The sequence below is a fragment of the Protopterus annectens genome, chromosome 9.part0, assembly GCF_019279795.1.
Source record: "Protopterus annectens isolate FY-2018-M chromosome 9.part0, PAN1.0, whole genome shotgun sequence".
NCBI classification, from domain to species: domain Eukaryota; kingdom Metazoa; phylum Chordata; order Ceratodontiformes; family Protopteridae; genus Protopterus; species Protopterus annectens.
The window spans coordinates 1,279,240,723-1,279,260,090 of record NC_056743.1 but is presented as its reverse complement, the minus strand read 5'-3'; the positions used below and the strand labels follow the sequence as shown (position 1 = coordinate 1,279,260,090).

The 19,368-nt window shown below is 36.2% G+C and overlaps 1 protein-coding gene across 2 annotated transcripts in view; it reads left to right on the top strand.

Moving 5' to 3' along the window:
* The window catches only part of LOC122811999 (serine/threonine-protein kinase 10-like), a 504,844-nt gene that overhangs the window by 71,377 nt on the left and 414,099 nt on the right, over window positions 1–19,368 (top strand). The window contains exon 1 of one of the 2 annotated variants that reach the window (XM_044084214.1): window positions 12,336–12,401. The exons of the other annotated variant lie outside the window; for it this stretch is intronic. The gene's annotated coding sequence lies outside the window, so the exon portion shown is untranslated. Of the gene's footprint in view, window positions 1–12,335; window positions 12,402–19,368 lie in introns of those variants that run through there. 2 annotated transcript variants of the gene reach the window in all.

Below are 19,368 nucleotides of genomic sequence, written 5' to 3'. Positions count from 1 at the left end.
GGTGATAACTTTATTGGCAGTAGTTCAACTTGCTAATTTTGTATAATGTTTTCATTTTCTTATTTAGGTTATTGAAGGATTTGTCTAAAAATAGCATGAGCGTATCAGCATAAAAAACAAGACAAAATAGAAATTGTGGGTTAGGCTATTTAAGAATATTGAGAAGGGTAAAGGACCTAATGCTGACTCTGATATTAGTTCAAATCAAAAAATCTTGTTCTGGTAGAAATTGTTAATACTGGGGTTTAATTACATTGGTACTAATGACAAGTATGTTAACTCCAGCTAGAGACATTGTACATTTTGAGTAAAGTTGGGATTCACGAATATTACTAAAAAAAAATCAGTAATGTTAGTAGCTGCAACCTCATAAGTATTTCCTTTTAAAAACTAAAATTAATTGTATAATTTTAAGCCAATGCATATTATTAAACTGTAGTGCATGGAGCTCCAGTATTCAGAAAAAGAGAAATCAGTTAAGCATTAGAGTAGGGCTGAGACCCACCCTTAACAAATGTTAAGCACCCCCTGCTTAAGTTGATAAGGTCAGGTCCTGAGCTAGGCTGAAAAGACTGCCTGTACTGACCAGTGAACACAGTGGCAGAATAAAACATTTGGTTCTGCCTGCTGTCAGTAATGATAAGGTATCCATTCCGCTTACAAACTTAGAAAGTAGCAAGAATCACAGGATGTGCTCACCTGCATTTTCTCTGAAGGATACAAACTCTGAAACTCAAATGTATGTTACTATTCAGTAACTTCAATCCTGTTTGAGTTGTCTGAAAACCATGGACTTTATGAGGAACAAACCAAACAAACAAGGCAAAAGTCTGGATATTCTGCACAAATCTGGACAATTTAGAAGCATGGCAATGTGAGTGCAAACATAAAGAACTGCGCGCTATAATACATTTCTAACAGTGCTTGTGAAGTCACTAAGTGCTTTATAGCTTTCAAAGCTGGAAAAACAGTGATTTTTTTCTCCATTTTTCCTATAACTAGTAGTGCATGGAGCAGTTAAAGATCCATGCACTACAAAGAATTATGATTGTTTTTCCTATCATGACCCTAAATTATGTGTTCCTAACAAGGATGTCAAGATTCACCTCTTGAGCTTTGCCCTCAAGGTGATTTCATTAGCATCCACATCTTGAATGCATAATCAACAAGTTATGATCAGCGATCCGATCATAATCCTCTATGTTATTTTCTTCCTTGTGATCAAATGTAAAAAGGTGGTAGTTGGATATATGTATCTATGCACAAGTGTCTGTTCCAGTGCTGGCTGGACACCCTAATGTATATGAGCAAGTAGAAAGAAAATATCTGAATGCACAGATTGATCTGTGTATTAGTCAATGCTATGTAACAGTGTATCCTCGAAGTGAATACTCAACATCTCCCTCCTTCCTTCTGATACCTTACTCAAACGTAGAATATCTAATTCTTGTTCCAATATTTTCTAGAGAAACTCTGTTCTTTTACTGTGTAAAAAGACATACATCTAGGTTTCCTCTCCTTTATTTCATATTACTAAACATACTACTCTTTCTTCTCTCACCATATATTTCATTTGTTGGTTTACTGGTAATAACCTGCTTGCTATTCTCCATTTAAATCCCACATATATATGAGTCATCCTCTATTTTCCTCCTTTTAGCTAAAATTGCTTTTCATTCCACCCAATGTCTATACAGATTTCACTCACTGCCTCTCGTGCCTTACTGTTCTTGTTCCAGGAGTGGTTCATAGGTTTTTATCAGGCTTATGATCAAAATGGCCTTTTTAAGCCTAGCCATGCATCCCAAATCTCTATTTCACCTTCCAATTTTTAATTACCCAAATTACTTTGTTATATATCCATCCTCATTTCTCCAGTTCGATTCTTGGCTGGGGTGCCTTCTGTGTGGAGTCTGCATGTCCTCCCAGTGGTCGCGTGGGTTTCCTCCGGATGCTCCGGTTTCCTCCCACATCCCAAAGACATGCTGTAGGTGGATTGGACACTCTAAATTGGTCCTAGGTGTGAGTGTGTGCATGTGTGTGCCTTCTGTGGAAGGTTGGGTGCCGGGCTGGCAACTCGACATTGTAAAACTCCACTGCCAATCATGAGCAGACAGGTGATCTGCTGTGGTGACCCCTAACCGGGAAAAGCCGAAAGAAGAAGAAGATATATCCATCCTCATCCCTCCTTCTTGCATTTCTAACCTTCTTAGCACATTTGTCATCACTCATAGTATATCCTGAATCTTTTTTAACTCAAAACATTCTCCTCCCATGTATAAAAACAAATCCATAAAACCATAATAAACTACTGAGCATGTCACATTTAACCCACCTTAATCTTCATTCTTGCAACCAATTACCTTCTTTATGTGGAAAGGTCTAGACTCCCATGCTTGCATAAAGAAATTTTTTATCCACCTTGCCTCCAAACCTTTGAGCCATTCATAAGACTTTATTGCATAAGACCAGATGGCAACTAACCAGGACTTTATAAGCTATACTTTTTTCCCTAAAAGATAAGATGAAGTTGACTCACAGGCTAACAGTATTTTATTTTATAATTTTTGTAAAACCAACTTTAGTTTAACTTTTCTGCATTTTCAATCACCCCAATTATACTTAATGTCTCATTTTTTTTGTAATGTATGTGTTTGTCTATTTTTGAACTTTTGCCCTATGTTTTCCTGTTTTCTTTATTTACATTTGGTTCCAGTTTTTGAAGTTTCTTCTGCAATTATATAACTGTAATTTTTTGTAACCACTGTGTATTACAGTTATTAACATAACATCATCTGCATATTTAAATAAATAATGAAAATTACTCATCTTTCTGTTTTCACAGTTTATGTTTTTAACTCAGTGTTGTTTCTTGCTATTTGTTTCATATGTATAATAAACAAACTGGACTTAAGGGACATCCTTGCTTTATACCCCTCCCATTTTGCTGTGCATACGAAGAAATCCATTTACCACAGGAATTACACTTGACTCTTCATACACTTCTTTACATCAAGTTACTGTATAATTTATAACTGCAAAACTCTTAAATCAGAAATTAATTAAAACTTCATATTTAATACTGCAATATACCTTTTCCACATCTAAAGTTATTAATGCACATTTCTCTTCTCATGCTGTACTTCCAACAAACTATTTAGGAGTCAGTAGGTTTTTGCTGTTTGTTATATACCCTCCCTATTTCTGCTTAAAATGCTTCTACTAGCTGACACCTGCTCATTTCTATAGTACTTTCACAAATACTTCATAGCTGATATTTAAATAAGTTATAAGTCTCATTTTACATTGCGTCTTTATCGCTCCCCCCCACAGGAATTGTATCAATCCATCAAATATACCTCTTTTTTATCCCTCACTCTCTTTCATCTATTCATTAAATACACCACTAACACATTTACTTGTCATTCATCTAATATTTGATAAAATCTATAATCTTACCTAATGATACTCCATTTCCTTCACTTTTATAACTTGAACAACTTTTTGTCTGTATCTGCTTCACTTAATTTCATTTTTCTTGCAGACTCCCTCTCTCAATTGTTTCTATCTATCTCTTTCTTTCTCTATCTTACCTTTTTCTTTCTCCTTACTTCCCATTTTCTGATTGTCAAATTTATTTATTTTTTTCAAATTATTCTGTTTTTGAAAACATTTCTAACTCTGTCTGTTTGCTGACCTACATTATTCAATTACCCCTCCCTATGTTTAGCTATTCCTTCTTCATTAATACATTGGGGGGGGTTACTTTCCTTTCTTAATCATTATTTGTGTTTACATACTATATTCCAAACATTTATGCTGCTTTCTCAGAGTCTTTATTTTGTTCCTGTTTTTTTTCCTACTCTTTTCTTTCTAAACAACCATGAAACTCTACTGATAACCTCTATTAACCCTCTTTCCTCATGAAACTCATATGTTAACCTTTAATAATAATCTTTCCTCTTCTCTTCATCCCTTGTACATGTTACCATATGCTTACTGTTTAGCGTATCTTTTGATGCTTCCTGCCAGTGCAGCTAACTTTACATTTTTATCATGGAGGGGGGTATCTGATGGTACACTTCAGTTTTATTCTCACCACAGCTGGCAATGTGAATTTTGAAAGCCAGACAGGAATGAATGGTCAGTACTCTAAGATGGACCTTGATGATCAAGAACAGAGATGACCAAAAATAACTTTATAAAGCATTTCTGTATCAATATGGTTTAAGGATAATCGCTTAACTTATGGCCTTTTTCTTTCCTCTAACATTAATTTACTTTCTGTTTTAAATATACCCTGACCAATTTCAACATTATTTAGACGTTCCCTTTCTTTTTCAAATTTAAATTAAAACACAAAAATTCTTTCCATGCTGAACATTTCTGATAAATCTATCAATTAATCTAATGCCAATTCAGTTTTGAAGCAAAAGTTATAAATGTATTTCACTCCCTTATCAATGGTAGTGTAGAGTTAGTTATGGTATTCAGTGAATTGAGTAGCGTCGTACTGGAGTAAGAAGATTTAATCAGAGGAATGGTGCAAGCCCTTTCTTTATGTTTGCTCTCCACTAAGACATCTAAACAAAATTTTATACTTAATGTAAATGAATTCAGAGGATTTGGTCTGTAATCATTCATATTTTACAATACAGGTGTCAACCTTGTGTTTTATCCTCTCATAAAGATGGTTGCACTTAATGCAAATGAATTCAGAAGATTTGTTCAGTAATTTTTCATATTTTACAATACAGATGTAAAGTTCCTGTTGGGTGTCTGACATAGGGTTGAACTCGAGTTCCAACCTGCACTTCCTGTACACTAGCAAGGCCTCATTTTATTTCATTATGTTGACTGTTAATTTTTGTTGCAGCTAATCTTTGGCATTCCCTAATCATGAAGGCCTTTGATTGGCATATTTTTTGTTAAAATACACAGATCTTAGATTTTGTCATTTTCTGTGGTTCTAAACATCTCCTGGGGAAACTCTCCAGGGTGAATCTCTATCTCTGGAGCAGCTAGAAAGGAACGCTCTAAATTTACTGAGGAGTAGTCAGTGAACACACTGGACAATTTTTAACAGCTATAACTCTAGATAAGAAAGAATGACAATTTTAAAAGAAATTAAATGTAGTCTAAGCTGAGCACAGTATTGTTTTAAAGGTATCTGGTCTGCAGCTGTCTTGAAGAATTTTCCAGTGATCTTCTGGACTGAACATAGCACAAAGCCAGTTTAAGGAACATCATCTTTATAATGTATATTTAATTTGGAACACATCATACCTAGATCAGGTCTGAGTTGTGCATTCACATTGACAGACAGAATTACCAAAATACAGTCTAGCTTATAGGTCTCTAGTTCTAATTTAGTCACAAAACCAGTGATTGCTGATTTGAACTGTAGCAGGAATTCAGTAGTGTCAACAGCTCCACTCAAGGTTACACTATTAATAATGTATCTGACTGCCATTTACATCTTTAATGCTGCCTCACATTTCTAATTACAGGAATCGCTAAGGAATAATACTGAACAGTGTCTGCCTTAACTTTCTTCAGAAAAATATCAGTTTGGAAATTCCCTTCTTCAGAATAGGTCCATAGTATCTACTGTGATTTGAGTTTCACATTAGAAGCCTATGTTAATTTGTCAGTGCTTAAGGATACAACTAAAATGGAAACAATTTGCCAGTGTTTAAGGATACACCTAAAATGGAAACTTTCTTTTTTGTCATTTAACACACTTACATTTGCAGATAAACATCTGTCAGCCATCTTTAAGAGAGGATACAGCACAAAGATACAACATATTTCCTCTCAGAATCTTCAGGAATCTGATTAGTGTGCTGGTGGACCATTTGATAGAAATTTTCAACATATCACTGGTCAGTACAGAAGTGCAAGAGGAGTGGAGAACAGCAAATATAGTAACTTTGTACTGTGAAGGGGACAGGGAGGAATAGGAAAAATCATCCAGGGAACTACAGCCCTGTTTTAACAGCACTGTCAGGAAATTCATGAAGATAATCCTGAGGGAAAGACTGGTAGCATTCTTAGAAAATAACATAGGTTCCAGGATAGCAACCAATGTGCTTTTTGGGGAAAAGTCTGAAGAAGGATGTGGAAAACTGAACAACTGGGCAGAAGGATGGCAGCTGAAGTTCAGTGAAAATAAATGCAAAGTACTGCACGAGTCACAGGTTATCATTATGTAGAGAGAAATAGGTCATCAGAAGAGAAAAAGTTATTTTTTGTAACTAAGTTTTCTGACTTTTCTGAAACTTTGGAGGAAATAGTAAGACAATTTTGGGGTATGGTAATGGAGGATGTTACGGTGGGAAACCTTTTTCCCCAAACATGTTAATTTCTTACATGGCAAGCATAATAATTTGAAAGAATTACTTAATAGAAAAATTCATGGGATTAGGGATGGAAAATCTGTTGGCATGCAGAGATGTGGGAATTGCACTGTGTGCAATAAGGTTAAAAATCTACATGGTAATAAAATTAATGGAAAAACTTACTTTGCCAAGGAGAAATTTAACTGCAACTCATGTGGGGTGGTTTATATTATTGGATGTAATTGCTCCAAGACTTTGTGGTATATAAGACAAACTACAAGAAAGGTTAAGGTTCGGATTTTAAAACATATTGGAGATATCAGAAGGAAAAATATGGATAGCCCTGTAGCTAATCATTTTATATCTGTACATCAAGGGCAAATGGGGGGATTCACTTTTAGTGTACTAGCACAACCTAAAGTTCATAATGGCAACTTTAAAAGGAAAATGAATAAACTTGAGTACAGGATGATAGTAAATTATAATACATTAAGTCCTAAGGGAATGAATTTAGATAGTAATATAACTTTCTAAAATAAAGTATAGTAGGACAAAAGAGTATGTATAGTAGGAATAAATTCATGAATATTAATTATGATATATTTTAAAACAGTTAGTTTAGTATAAATATGGGCTTGATTAAATTAAAAAGGTCAACATGAAAATTTTTTCATGAATACATTAGTTTACAAAATGTGGTAAAACTGTTTTTATATATACATATGTATAAAGAAAAAAATTACATGTATTTTTATGTACACGTGAATTATTATTCTATGTTTAAAGTATATGGTTACATCATATGAAAATTAGTTAATAATGAGTATGAGAACTTAATTGATTAATTGTATATAATTGTTTGCCGTGTTTGGTATATAAGGAGGTGATATTTTGCATTAAATTGTTCCATTTGAAGGCGAATAGCCGAGGTACCAGAACGTGCAATGAAAAGAAAAGCATCTTCCAGCGTTGTCCTTTTATGATGTTGTTTGCACTGATGCTTTTCGTGAGGTGAAATGTTTCTTTTGTGGTTGGTGGTTGTATTTTTTGCATTAGCCACATTAATCCTGAAGTGAATTATTAGCTGGGATGAGTGGAACTGATGCCAAAAGAGTAAGAAAGGCTCTAGAAGGTGTTAACCACACCTGGAATAAACCACTAAGAGGAAAGAGAGGGGGGAGTAAGATAGAGAGAGAGATTTGGCAACAGCAAACAGAATTCAGGGGTGAAATCTTAGGGAGAATAGACCCCAGAAGCAAAGATGTAATGCTTCTAATCTACAGAGCCAAGTTTAGACCATGCTTTTCCTGCATTTTTTTGTTCACAACTCAATTCACACGATGGAAGGCCAGAATGTTGGGACTGCTTCTATTCCAGTGTCGAGGGATTTGTCTCGTTTATGGACAGATTTATTTGTACGTGAACTCAACCCTTTATTGTCGCTGGACCTGAATGAAGTGGGGGCCCACACATCGATGATTGATAATGGAGAAAATATACAGGAATTTCATGAGCAACTAAAAACGCTGGAAAATAATCTTTACCAACTACAAAGGTACATGTGGCAAAGATTACATTTAGAAGCTTGCTTGCACCATAAGGTCGCCGCCAGAGGCATGCGGGTTTTCTGCATGCGGGACTCCCATCCGTCCTTATTGAAGCAGTGGCAAGACTTGAATATAGGCCTGGGCTTTGATTATGTGAAGTTACTTTTGAACTATTTTTCTCCACTGGAGACTGACCTCCGTGCTAGAACTGATGTGCTTTACCAAAGGTTAGTTGATAATTTCAGCTCAGATTATTGCATAGAAAAACTTCAACTGACATTCACCCAGGTTAAATCTTTTGGTGAGAGACTGTGTAAGACCAAACAGCATAAATTAAGGAGAGATCTGTTGGATTTCCAAAATGGTCATGTCTTTGTATGGCCTAGGTACCAAGAAGGTCAGGCCAAGTCTATGCAGTATGTACAGAAACATAGTAATCTGGCAGCAAGTGTTGTATCTACTAATAATTTGTTTCAACAGCTTAATAACTCTGAGTTTATTCCACAGTCAGTGGTTTCCTCTAACAGGGTGAGTGCTTTAGACCCTATAGATTTTCCAACCACAGACACACCTCCACCTAATCAAGAGGCCATGCAAGGCTATAAGAATCCAGGAGCTATACCTAAAAGCAGCTGTACACCAGGCACCTCGAATCCATCTTTTTTACCTTATCAAAGGAAGTTTGCCCCAGCTCCAGGGAAGATCCAGCAGCAGGGGACCAAGAAAACGGAAGTCTTCAGAAGAAGGGAATATAGTCAACAGAAGAACCAGGCATTGACTCTTGTGTTTAATTTTTCTAGCTATAATATGGACACAGCTATGCATAGCCTTCTTAACAGAGGACTTACATTTATTCCGTCAACTAAAACATCATTAGAGGACACTCTTTTGGACTTAAGATTATTTTGTAGACGAGTTTGTCTAAGGTTGTTTTTCCGGCTGATGATACCAGGATGAGTGGGGTAACTAAATCAACATACTTAAAAATAATAGTACCTTTATACCTCCTATACATCCTATGGTGCAATGTTTTCTAGATCTATGCGAAAGAGATTTCTACACATTGTTTTCTCTAGCATGTAATAACACAAAAGGAAGATTTTGCAATCTTAATAGGGACGAGTTTCAAGCCCTGGTTAAATTGAGAAGTGATGATAATCTGATTGTGAAACCTGCTGATAAAGGGGGGGGTGTAGTTCTGATGGATGTGGATGACTATGTGAATAGCATGAGATTGCTATTGTTGTCTGATCACAATACCTATAAGCACATCACTGCACAGCAGGTCTCTTCCATTATACTAACAGTTCATGAAAATGTATATGATCTATTATTATGTAGACAAATTAGTGTTGAAATGTATGAATACTTGTTAATATCTGACCCCGTTATTCCCATAGTTAAGGGACTCCCCAAGATCCACAAAGAGATTTGGCCTGTTCGATGAGACCTATTGTAGCAGGTGAGGATATATCGATCTTTTGGAGAGCCTCCTACATCCAGTAGTGAGTAATTGTCACACCATTCTTAGTGACACTTACCAACTTATAGATAGCCTTAAGGGCCTACATTTAGAAATGAAGGACACAGAGTACCTCCTCATAACCATGGATGTGGAAAAGCTCTTTACCTCTATCCCTAATGATATAGGGATACAGTACATTAGAGAGCTTCTGCATAAAGAAACACAATATACAAATGATAGAATAATACTGATAACTCAGCTTCTTGACACAGTGCTTAACAACAATGTGTTTATTTTTGAAAATGACTATTATCTACAGGCATGGGTTGCCATGGGCACCCCTGTGCCAATAGTTATGCTAATTTGGTGGTCTACTGGTGGGAAAAGTTGTTCCTGTTTACCCACGAATCTTCTAGATACATAAGATACTATAGAAGGTTCGTGGATGACATACTATAGTTTGGGAAGGTACGTCAGATAGTTTTCATCATTTCCTTGGTTATCTACAAACCACAACAGACTTTTGAGGTTTACAGTGGAGATTTCAAGTTATGAAGTTAATTTCAGGTTGACAAAGAGGGTGAAATTGTGACCAGGATTTACAGGAAAGCTGTATGGAAGAATGCATTGTTAGCACCAGATAGCATGCACCCAACCTATACCTTCCGTGGCATAGTCACTAGTCAATTTATAAGAGTATCTAGATTATGTCAAAATAAAGATGATCTTTTGAATGAAGTTAATAATATGGAAACCCTGTTTAGGGATAGGGGATATGACATGACTATGGTTAGAAGGGTAAGAAATGAAATTTTGGAGTTTTAGAACATGATGCTAGTCCGGTGTTCCATATTAAGAATGGATGTAGGATGGGAGCCACTATGGGCCCCAATATCCGTGGAAAAAGGCTTAGTTATGTCATTAAATTCACCAATGAAGTGGAAAGTGTAAGAAGTGTGATTAGGAAGCACTGGAATGTCCTTCGGTAAATAAAGAAATTAGCAAGATTGTAGGACCTGCACCAACATTTTGCTATAGGAATTGCAATAATCTTAAGAGGCAACTATGTAATGACCGACAGGTCACGAATATAAGGAAATCCACTAGTCTAGTACTAGGGGACCTGGTCAGGAAAGGAACATATCCTTGTTTACACTGCCCAAGGTGCAAGAGCATTAGTAATATACAGACTTATCAACATCCCAGTATGAATTTTGTTTTCAAACCCAAGTACTATGCTGACTGCAATACCAAAAATGTGATTTACTTGGCCACCTGTTCTTTTTGTACAGCATTTTACGTGGGTCTAACCAAGAGAAGGCTAAGGGACCGTATCTATGACCACCTTTATGAGATCCATAAGCAGGATGACACTAATGCTTTGGCCAGGCATATTAAAGAGTGTCCTTCTCATTCTTTCACTTTTAGGGTTTTGGACATAATCATTCCAACTTTAAGAAGAGGTAGTATTGAACAAAGGTTGGCTAGAGCCGAGTTACACTGGATCTTAAAACTAGCGGCACATAATTCTCCAGGGCTGAATGGCTTCATCTCTATTAAACCGATGTTGATTGAGCGTAAATAAAGTTGGTTTTGCTATCTAGAATTCTATAGCCCATACTTCCTAGTAGTCAGGATATTAAAAGTGGGTATTATCCCCTTTTTTCCTCTTAATTTGTGGTTAGCCAACTGGGCATTTCCTTTATCTATAGCTCTATAGGAGTGTGATGTATAAGCATTTAATGCTAGGGACATCTTGTCACCTTTGAAGTTGTTGTTCAACATTACAGTATATGCATTACTAAACATCATTAATTTTATACCAGGGCACGTACTCCCTATATTATAGATGTTTACGATGGAATAGATAAGTATAGTACTTAGTTATCCAGATCATATATACAGGTTTTATATTTTAATTTTTATTTTATTGCTTATTATATTTTATAGTAAGGGCATGTCTTAACATGGTAGAATGGCGTTTTGAGATTAGCCCTTGGTCTGATATATATACATATGTAGCAAGGGTATGTTTTAGTTGGATAGAATGGTGTTTTGAGTAACCCTTCATCCTATATATCTATATTTGTCTTGGTATATAACCCTGCATGTTCACATGGGGTGACACTCCTCCACCATGAGATGTAGGATTAGAACTGCCCTTTGAGTTCAGCTACACTGATGTACAGGAATAGTTTTGATGCCCAAAGGAAGCATTATGGAGATGTCGTTTGAATAAATATCTTGCCATTGTTGTCCCATAAGGGTATATAGTTACACATACATTTTTATACCATAGATATATTTTATATCTGTTGCTTTGTGAATATGTGGTTATGTTTGTTTTATGATTTATATGCATGTGTATAGTATAAATATGTTGTGTAGTATACTACTATGTAAATTTAGTGGTAAATACAGCACTTTCTTATAGGTTTTGTTAATTTTTAGACACACAACACGTTCTATGTTTCATGTAAAATAAGTATCACTAGGATAGTAATGCTGAATTAATTGTGTATTTTGCAACATGGTTTATCCTAGTACATATGAAATAGTTTGTAGTTCGTGTAAATATATAGATATTGCCTTTACTTCATTACTAGAGAATTAATATACGTGTTTATAGTGGTTTTGGTTTTACACTGATATATATATATTCCCTCATATATATTTTATATATTTTTTATGTTTATTTACTGAAGTTTATATGTGGGACATAAAATTTTAGTAATAGAAAATATACATCTTTACAGGTCTCACGCATGGTGGGTAGGATCAGTATGAAGAATGTATTTAAATGCTGGACCTATATTAAATTTTCTTAGTTCCCGGTCTCTATGGTCTTGTTTTAGGACCGTGGGGACAACTTTTTAGGTCAGGAGGAACTCCCTACTGAGAATCCAGACATGTGACCTCAATAGTGAATAGGATGATGTTTAATTTGCAATGGCAAACAGTTTGTTGATGCTTCTGCGGTGCAGCTTTTTTACTGATGGTGGAACTGTCTTAAACAACTTGCATTGTATAGATTTTCTTACAATTAAGGTAAGGGATTCTAGCTATGTTTATATGAGTTAAGAGACAAGGAACACCATGATAGTATTTTGATGAAAGAACTCTCAGCCTGTGAGGGATGTGTTCTCATTTCTGAATGCCATTTGCCAAGTTGTAATGCTTTTGTTCAAAATATGCACTTTTGAATTATGAGCTTGTAAATGCATTTTTTATGTCTGAAGTCTGCAGCGTTTTGCCTAGTCAGAGGGTTTTTGTAATGCTTTGAAATATTTTGTGATGAGTGTGAGTGCTGCACTTTAGAAAATGAATTGGATTGAATTTAAACTGCATTTGAATGTAATGTTGGCTTTAAACTGATGAAAGGCAATTAAGCTTCATTTTAAATTAATGAGAAAAGTTGTTTAGTATAAGTATTTTGGAATCATTTTATGACATTGTATCTGATGAAGCATAGTTTAACTATGCGAAAGCGCTTATTCTCTGTTTCCAATAAATGAATTTTTTACATATTTCCATCGTGGATATTTTCACTGTGTCAGGAGCTTGAGTTGGGACTACTCTATAGAAGGATTTACTCGTGGTGACTGTTCTCACTTTTTGGACTTCATGCTTTTAATAATGTATGCAGTTATGGGGTCCATATAAGAAAGAGACAGCAGGCTACTGGAAGGATTCCAGAAGAAAGCCACCAGAAAGGTCAGTGGTATGGCGGAGACAGGATATGACCAGAGACTAGAAGAGTTAGAGATCTTCTCACTAGAAAACAGAACAGAAAAGTAGGAACATGATAGCAATGCATGTCAGGAAGACATGAAGGGAACATCCTGAACAGGAAAGACAGAGAGTGGGAGAACGGGGGTGCAGCATGCAGACTGTAGCAGCTAACTACTATCTGGGATATCCAAAAGTACTTGTTCACAGAGATGTTTGCAGACAAATGGAATGGACCACCAGAATGTGTGGTGCAGAAAGAATTGTCAGAGGCATTTAAGAGGGCATAGGACAAGAGGCAATAAGGGTGAGGGGAAGATAGGGATGAAGGAATGTAGAATGTTACAGACCAGATAGGAGTATTGCTCTTCACATCACTCAGTATAATGTTATGTAAGATTGTTAAGTACAGAAACTATAATACAATTAACTCTAATCCAAAGTGACAGCAAGGGAAAAAACCTCTCCTACAAAAAAATGTACAGGACTGAATGTGAAAAAGTAGTGTAAAGAAGACATGGAAAAATAGCAAGGAATGCTATATATTCAAAGGGAGAAACCACTGCTCCATGGCTGGGACAGAACAAAACTGTCCTGTACTCCAGATGACACCCAGCTATGACAGATAAGACCCCTGGAACATTTGTAACTAAGATGCATGTGATCACTGTTCTGAGCTCAAGTCAGTCTACCACAGTTAAAAAAGTCCAATGAAAGGGAAAGAATGGAGAGGGAAGGTGGGGGGGATAAAGGGCTACATTAGTGTATAGGAAAAGAACATTCAAATTGCTAAGACTATATAGTTAAGATTTTTGAAAAATATGCTATGAATTGATATAGCATGTTAACAACCAGAACCACATCTTCTCTTGTTCATGTCCCTTTAAACAGGAGCCATCTCTACAATTCCCTAAATATAATAAATCATTGACGCACTAGTGCAAATGTGCAGAAATGAGCATTGAAAAAGTTGCTGACGTATGCATAAGTGAGCATAAATGTTAGGCAGAGAGCACAAGTTATGTAAGCAGACATTACAATCTTGTTCATTCAACCAACGTACAAAGCTTTAAAAAAAAGAAAAGGTTATGCTGTAATATGGCAACCACTTTGATAATCAGGGTTATCGCTCATAACAAACTAGGTTATAAGAACAGTTAATTGAGTAGGAAGAAAAAGGAAACACAGACATACACTATGACAGTAAGGCACACATGGTTGAGGGAAAATCACCACCACATCTAAAAAGAAAATATAAGAAACACACACAGTACCAGTTAATTGTCTCAACTTTATTCAGAAAAAAAAAACTAGGGAGTGGGGGTGTACAGGAAAATTTTATATGCTGATGTGAATTAAATCATATAGATACCATATAGCCAAATACAATCAGAAAAAGGATTTTAGGAACACATGCATTTGTGAAGCATCAATGGAAACCACAGCTGCCACATTAAAATCTGCCACTTATGTTTTTTATTACAATATGCACAAACAATATTGTGCTAACCTTAGCCATGCAGCAACTATAGACTTATTATATAGATGGAATGAAAACATATATAAATATAAGGGTACTACAGTCATCAATAAACCCAGTATGTAAAACACAAATTATCTATAACTCATTTTTTAATTCTTTGATTGTCTGCTTAATCCATATCCGGATCACAGGGAGTCGAAATTTATCCTAATATTCAACTGCCACAAGGCAGAGGACTAATTCTGGATAGGAAGCAGCACACACACACACACACACACACACACACACACACACACACACACACACACACACACACACACACACACACACACACATGCATGCACACCAGTTTACCTTTAATACTTCTGGAAACTGAAGCATCCAGCAAACATAAACAAATAAGTGAAAAATGTGTAGGCTCTTCACAGAAGACACTTCAGCCAAGAACCAAACTGGAGAACTAAGCACCGTGAGACAGCAGAATTAAATATAAAAAAAAAATACAGAAATCTCTTAGCTGCTTAAACTTTATTTGATGATTTTTTTGAGAAGGGGGAGGTTCAGTAAATCTGCAGGTGCTGGAAATGTGTTATACATTGCAGAAATAAGTGCTGAAATCAAGTTTTTCGAATGTTTTAGCTGGTCAAGAAATTGATCCTCTGATCTGTTTTTTTTTTATCAACTTATACTGACCTGGGTTGAGAAGATAACCTTTTTACAGTATTCATGCGACTAGTTCCATTAGAAGTTAGCTTAATCGGTTTGAGAAGTAGACAGTGGTATATAAATGCTGGATACATATTGCTGGCTAACTCCTCCGTGGGCATTGTGTTGTGCATAGTGTTTTAGGTTAGGCAGATTTGCAACTGGATGAAGTAAACTAATATGTAGTTAACAGGACAATAAAGGACTACTTTATACTTAGTTTTAATACATAAACTAGATTATTTCAGCCATTTAAAAATATAAAACAGTAGAAGGTATGATGATAATGATTGTATAATCCCGCCACTTGCTACCAATTTATACACAATAGGGGCTGTGATGTCATGTTTTGCACCCCTGTGACCAATTAATATGCAAAAAAAAAAAAAAAAAACAATGACTTGTTCATGATTATTTTCTAGAGAACCACACATATGCACAGTGGTTTCCAGGATTATTTAAGTATATCACTTTAGTACTAATACCCCTGGTTCTGTTTTGTGGCAATATTGTCACTTGCTAGACCATGTAAACACACAAATAATAAAATTCTTGTTTACCCATAAATAAGACAACCATTAAATATTACTAAGTTAGCAATAACCAGTGACTGAAAAGTTGAAGCCAGTGATTGAAAAATAACAACGTTTAGCAACTACCCTATCCAGACTAATAATTTACCAGCCACAAGCTTTTGAAATTGAATAATATTTTTTATTTGCAATAAATTAAATGAAGCAATGCACTTTCTAAAATCAAATGGTAAAAGATTTATTAACTTGCACAAAAAAATATAAAATAACTATGTTTAAGCAGACAGTATACAGAGGAGCACCCACTGCTTATAGTCTCATCACTACCAACACATGCAAATATAGCTAGTCATCTATTGACCCTGACTTGTAAATCAAAAATAGCAGTTTTATAGTGTAATATATTTGCAAATGTAAGGTAGAACTAAATCAATGGCTAACAGTCCTTCTGTCTACTTAAATAGTTATAGTTTCTGTATTTCCAGCTTGTTTTAAATTTGGATTATGCTTTTAATTTCTGGATTGTAGTCCATGTTTATCTTCTACATTTTTGAGTGAGAGGTAGAGTACAACAAGATAGTGTAGCAAATGCAATTCTTTGAGCTAAAAGCACTGTCAATGCGTACACATTTACCAAGCTAGATTTACTTTCCATGTCTTACCATTTCACTTCATTTCCACTGAAAGTAGTCGCTTAATTACTACTATTCACATTTTCACATTGTATACATATTACACATTTTACATGTCACAAGATTTATAACAACCACCATTTTTTAAGAAACTCATTTATTTTAGCTTAATGCCACTTTTGTAGATTACTCTCCTCTTTATAGACCTCAAGTTGGTTTTGCTGACTCACCACCAAAAACAAAGCTTGGAAGTACATTTTAAGTTACTTTCTTCAAAACTCTATCTTGATAAATCATCTGCATTTGCATTACAGATGTCATTCTTATAATGAATACTCATGCTGTATACCTGTAATCTCAAATATTAGCTAAGAAATTTACTGCTGTGCCTGCTAGTTCTGTGTAATGGTAACCGCTCAATGTTCTAGACTCATAACTGTGAGTTCAGGAATAGTGAAACTGAATGTGTGAAACTGGAGAACGTTAAGTACAAAGTCCAAGACTGATGTGTCTCAGAGTTTCCACTTTCTGAGGTGTGTAGTGATCTTAGAGTTACTGTACATAAGAAGCAAGTTGTGGGGGTGCACTGAGGGCTTGCACCCCACTAAAAATAATTTAAAAGGAAAACAACTGGATTTAGTATTTGCTGTTCTTTTTTTAGCACTTTTTTACAGTTTCAGGACTCACACTTATGGGACTCAAAATTACAATAGTGCAACCACTTTAAGGGATTATAATCGGTAACTACTGTGAGTTTTCTGCCATATGGGTAGTACTAATGCACCTCTGACCCTTCCCTGATGGATATGCTGCACATCCACAAGTCAAATTGCACAAGAGTCACTCACTCTATGGATCTTAACCTAGTCCGTGACATTAACAGAACATGCTGGAGAGACAGATATATGTCCCAGAGAGTACTGCTACTCTGAAATAACCTTTCAATTCACATGAAGCAAAGCTCCTCACTGACCCTGTTCAAGTGCAGTCTGGAAAAATGGATGGGAGACCTCAAATTCATCCTGGGGGTGCTACGCATGTCCCTCATGGACAGGGGTAGTTGGTGTTTATCATAGACTTGCTCTGCAAATTACATCCATCTAACCAAGGACAATTGAGGCAACGTGGATTAACATGGCTAGACTTGTAAGGGCTCTAGGGCTTCTAGCCTAGTAACTTCCTATGAACCTATGAACCTATAAAGAGCCCTTACTATTTCCAAACATTCCTTCTTCACAGCTGCATAAAACTTTCCATACTGGAAGTCTGCATATAAAATATACTACTAGATGATTTAATTTTGAAGAAATATAGTTGAGTACAGCTGTAGCCTCTAGTCTGAAGCATCTCATGCATGATAAACTCTGCTGTAATCTGGACTAGCTAGTACAACAGGTACACTCAAGGCTTCCTTGATTTTTCTCAATACTTGTTCACAAGCCTAATTGTAGATCATTTATCTAGCTCATTCTTTCAGGTAAGGTATGTAAGAATGGTTATGCTATGATGAACAAATGTTATGTAATACCTCTCTGTCACAACATCTGCTATTTGGAAACAGAATCAGACCATACCTGAATAGCTTGTACTTAGTAGGCTTTGCATAAATGTTTCCACCACCCAACTGATGACAGGGATAAGTTATTTCTGCTACTCCTAGCTAACATTTTGTTTTACAAAAAATAGCCAACCCACACTTTTTAATTTGCAAACACCTGCCAAATATGTCTCATATGTTCCTGCTAGAACCAACTAAACATTGTAATAGTGTCTATGTAAGCAACAGCATAATCCCAAACTCCTACTAGGATGTGATCTACCAGGGACTGGAAATTTGATGAGGCATTTTTCACCTCAAAGAGAATTTTGGTGAATTCATACAAGATAAACTGGGTAAGAATGCTGACCTCTCTCTTACTGTGTGTGCCTAGGTTGGTTGTCATGAACAGTCAGACCAGCAGCGGTCAGATACTTAGCTTGGCCAGCTGTTCTAAAGCTTTCTCTGTCATGGTCATGGGGAAAGCATCTGCCTCTGAGAAACTAATTTTCTATAGTCCACACAGAATCAGGTGCTCCCATTCTTTTTTTGGTACCAGCACCACAGGTGAGGCCCAAGTTTATAATTAAGTATTAGTGAAATGATCCAGGAGACCAATGAGCAGCCTAACTTAATTTCCATTGCACTGCTTAGTTAAGTGACTTGGTCAGAGTCACATAGTGTGCATTGGAGGCTGATGAAATCAAACTCTGGGCTATAGGAAGCAGCTTGTTAACAGCTCGCAGTCTTAATCCTCTGCAGTATCTATAAGACAACTGCATGCACATTTTGTGGACTGAACTCAGATCTTCATACAAGTAAACTATGTGGTCTACCACTGACCTACATTCCCCTAAAGGAGTGTTGGATTCCTGGATTACTCCCAACTTCAACATCTGAACCAGTTCCACCCAACAATTGGCTAAGCTTCTGGGGTCATTCTAAGGGGATCCAGTATCTGTCTGCCTGGGATGACATGATTAACAGACCATGATGCTTTGCCAGAGATGGCCTGCACCTGTCGCCCTTGGGATTCCGGATACTGGCTAAGGCTTTTGCCACCCCTATAGTGCCTTTTTTAGGCAAGATTCAAATGACAAATTCACCACCGTAAGAGGTACAAGCAAGCAAAATCTGAGGGTAATGCTACTCAGTGCTTGAAGTCTAAACCTCAAAATGCACTCACTCGAGGAACTCCTTAAAATGGAGAACATCGACATCTATGCAGTGATAGAGACCTGGTTCAAGGCTCCAGAGAGCACTCCTGCATTACCAGGCTATAATTCATACCACACCTTTCGGCCACGTAACCTGGACCAAAACACTAAAGGCAGAGGCATGTCCATATTCAGTAAGGATATCCACACCTCCAGGCTAGTTGCTCAGCATAATGCAC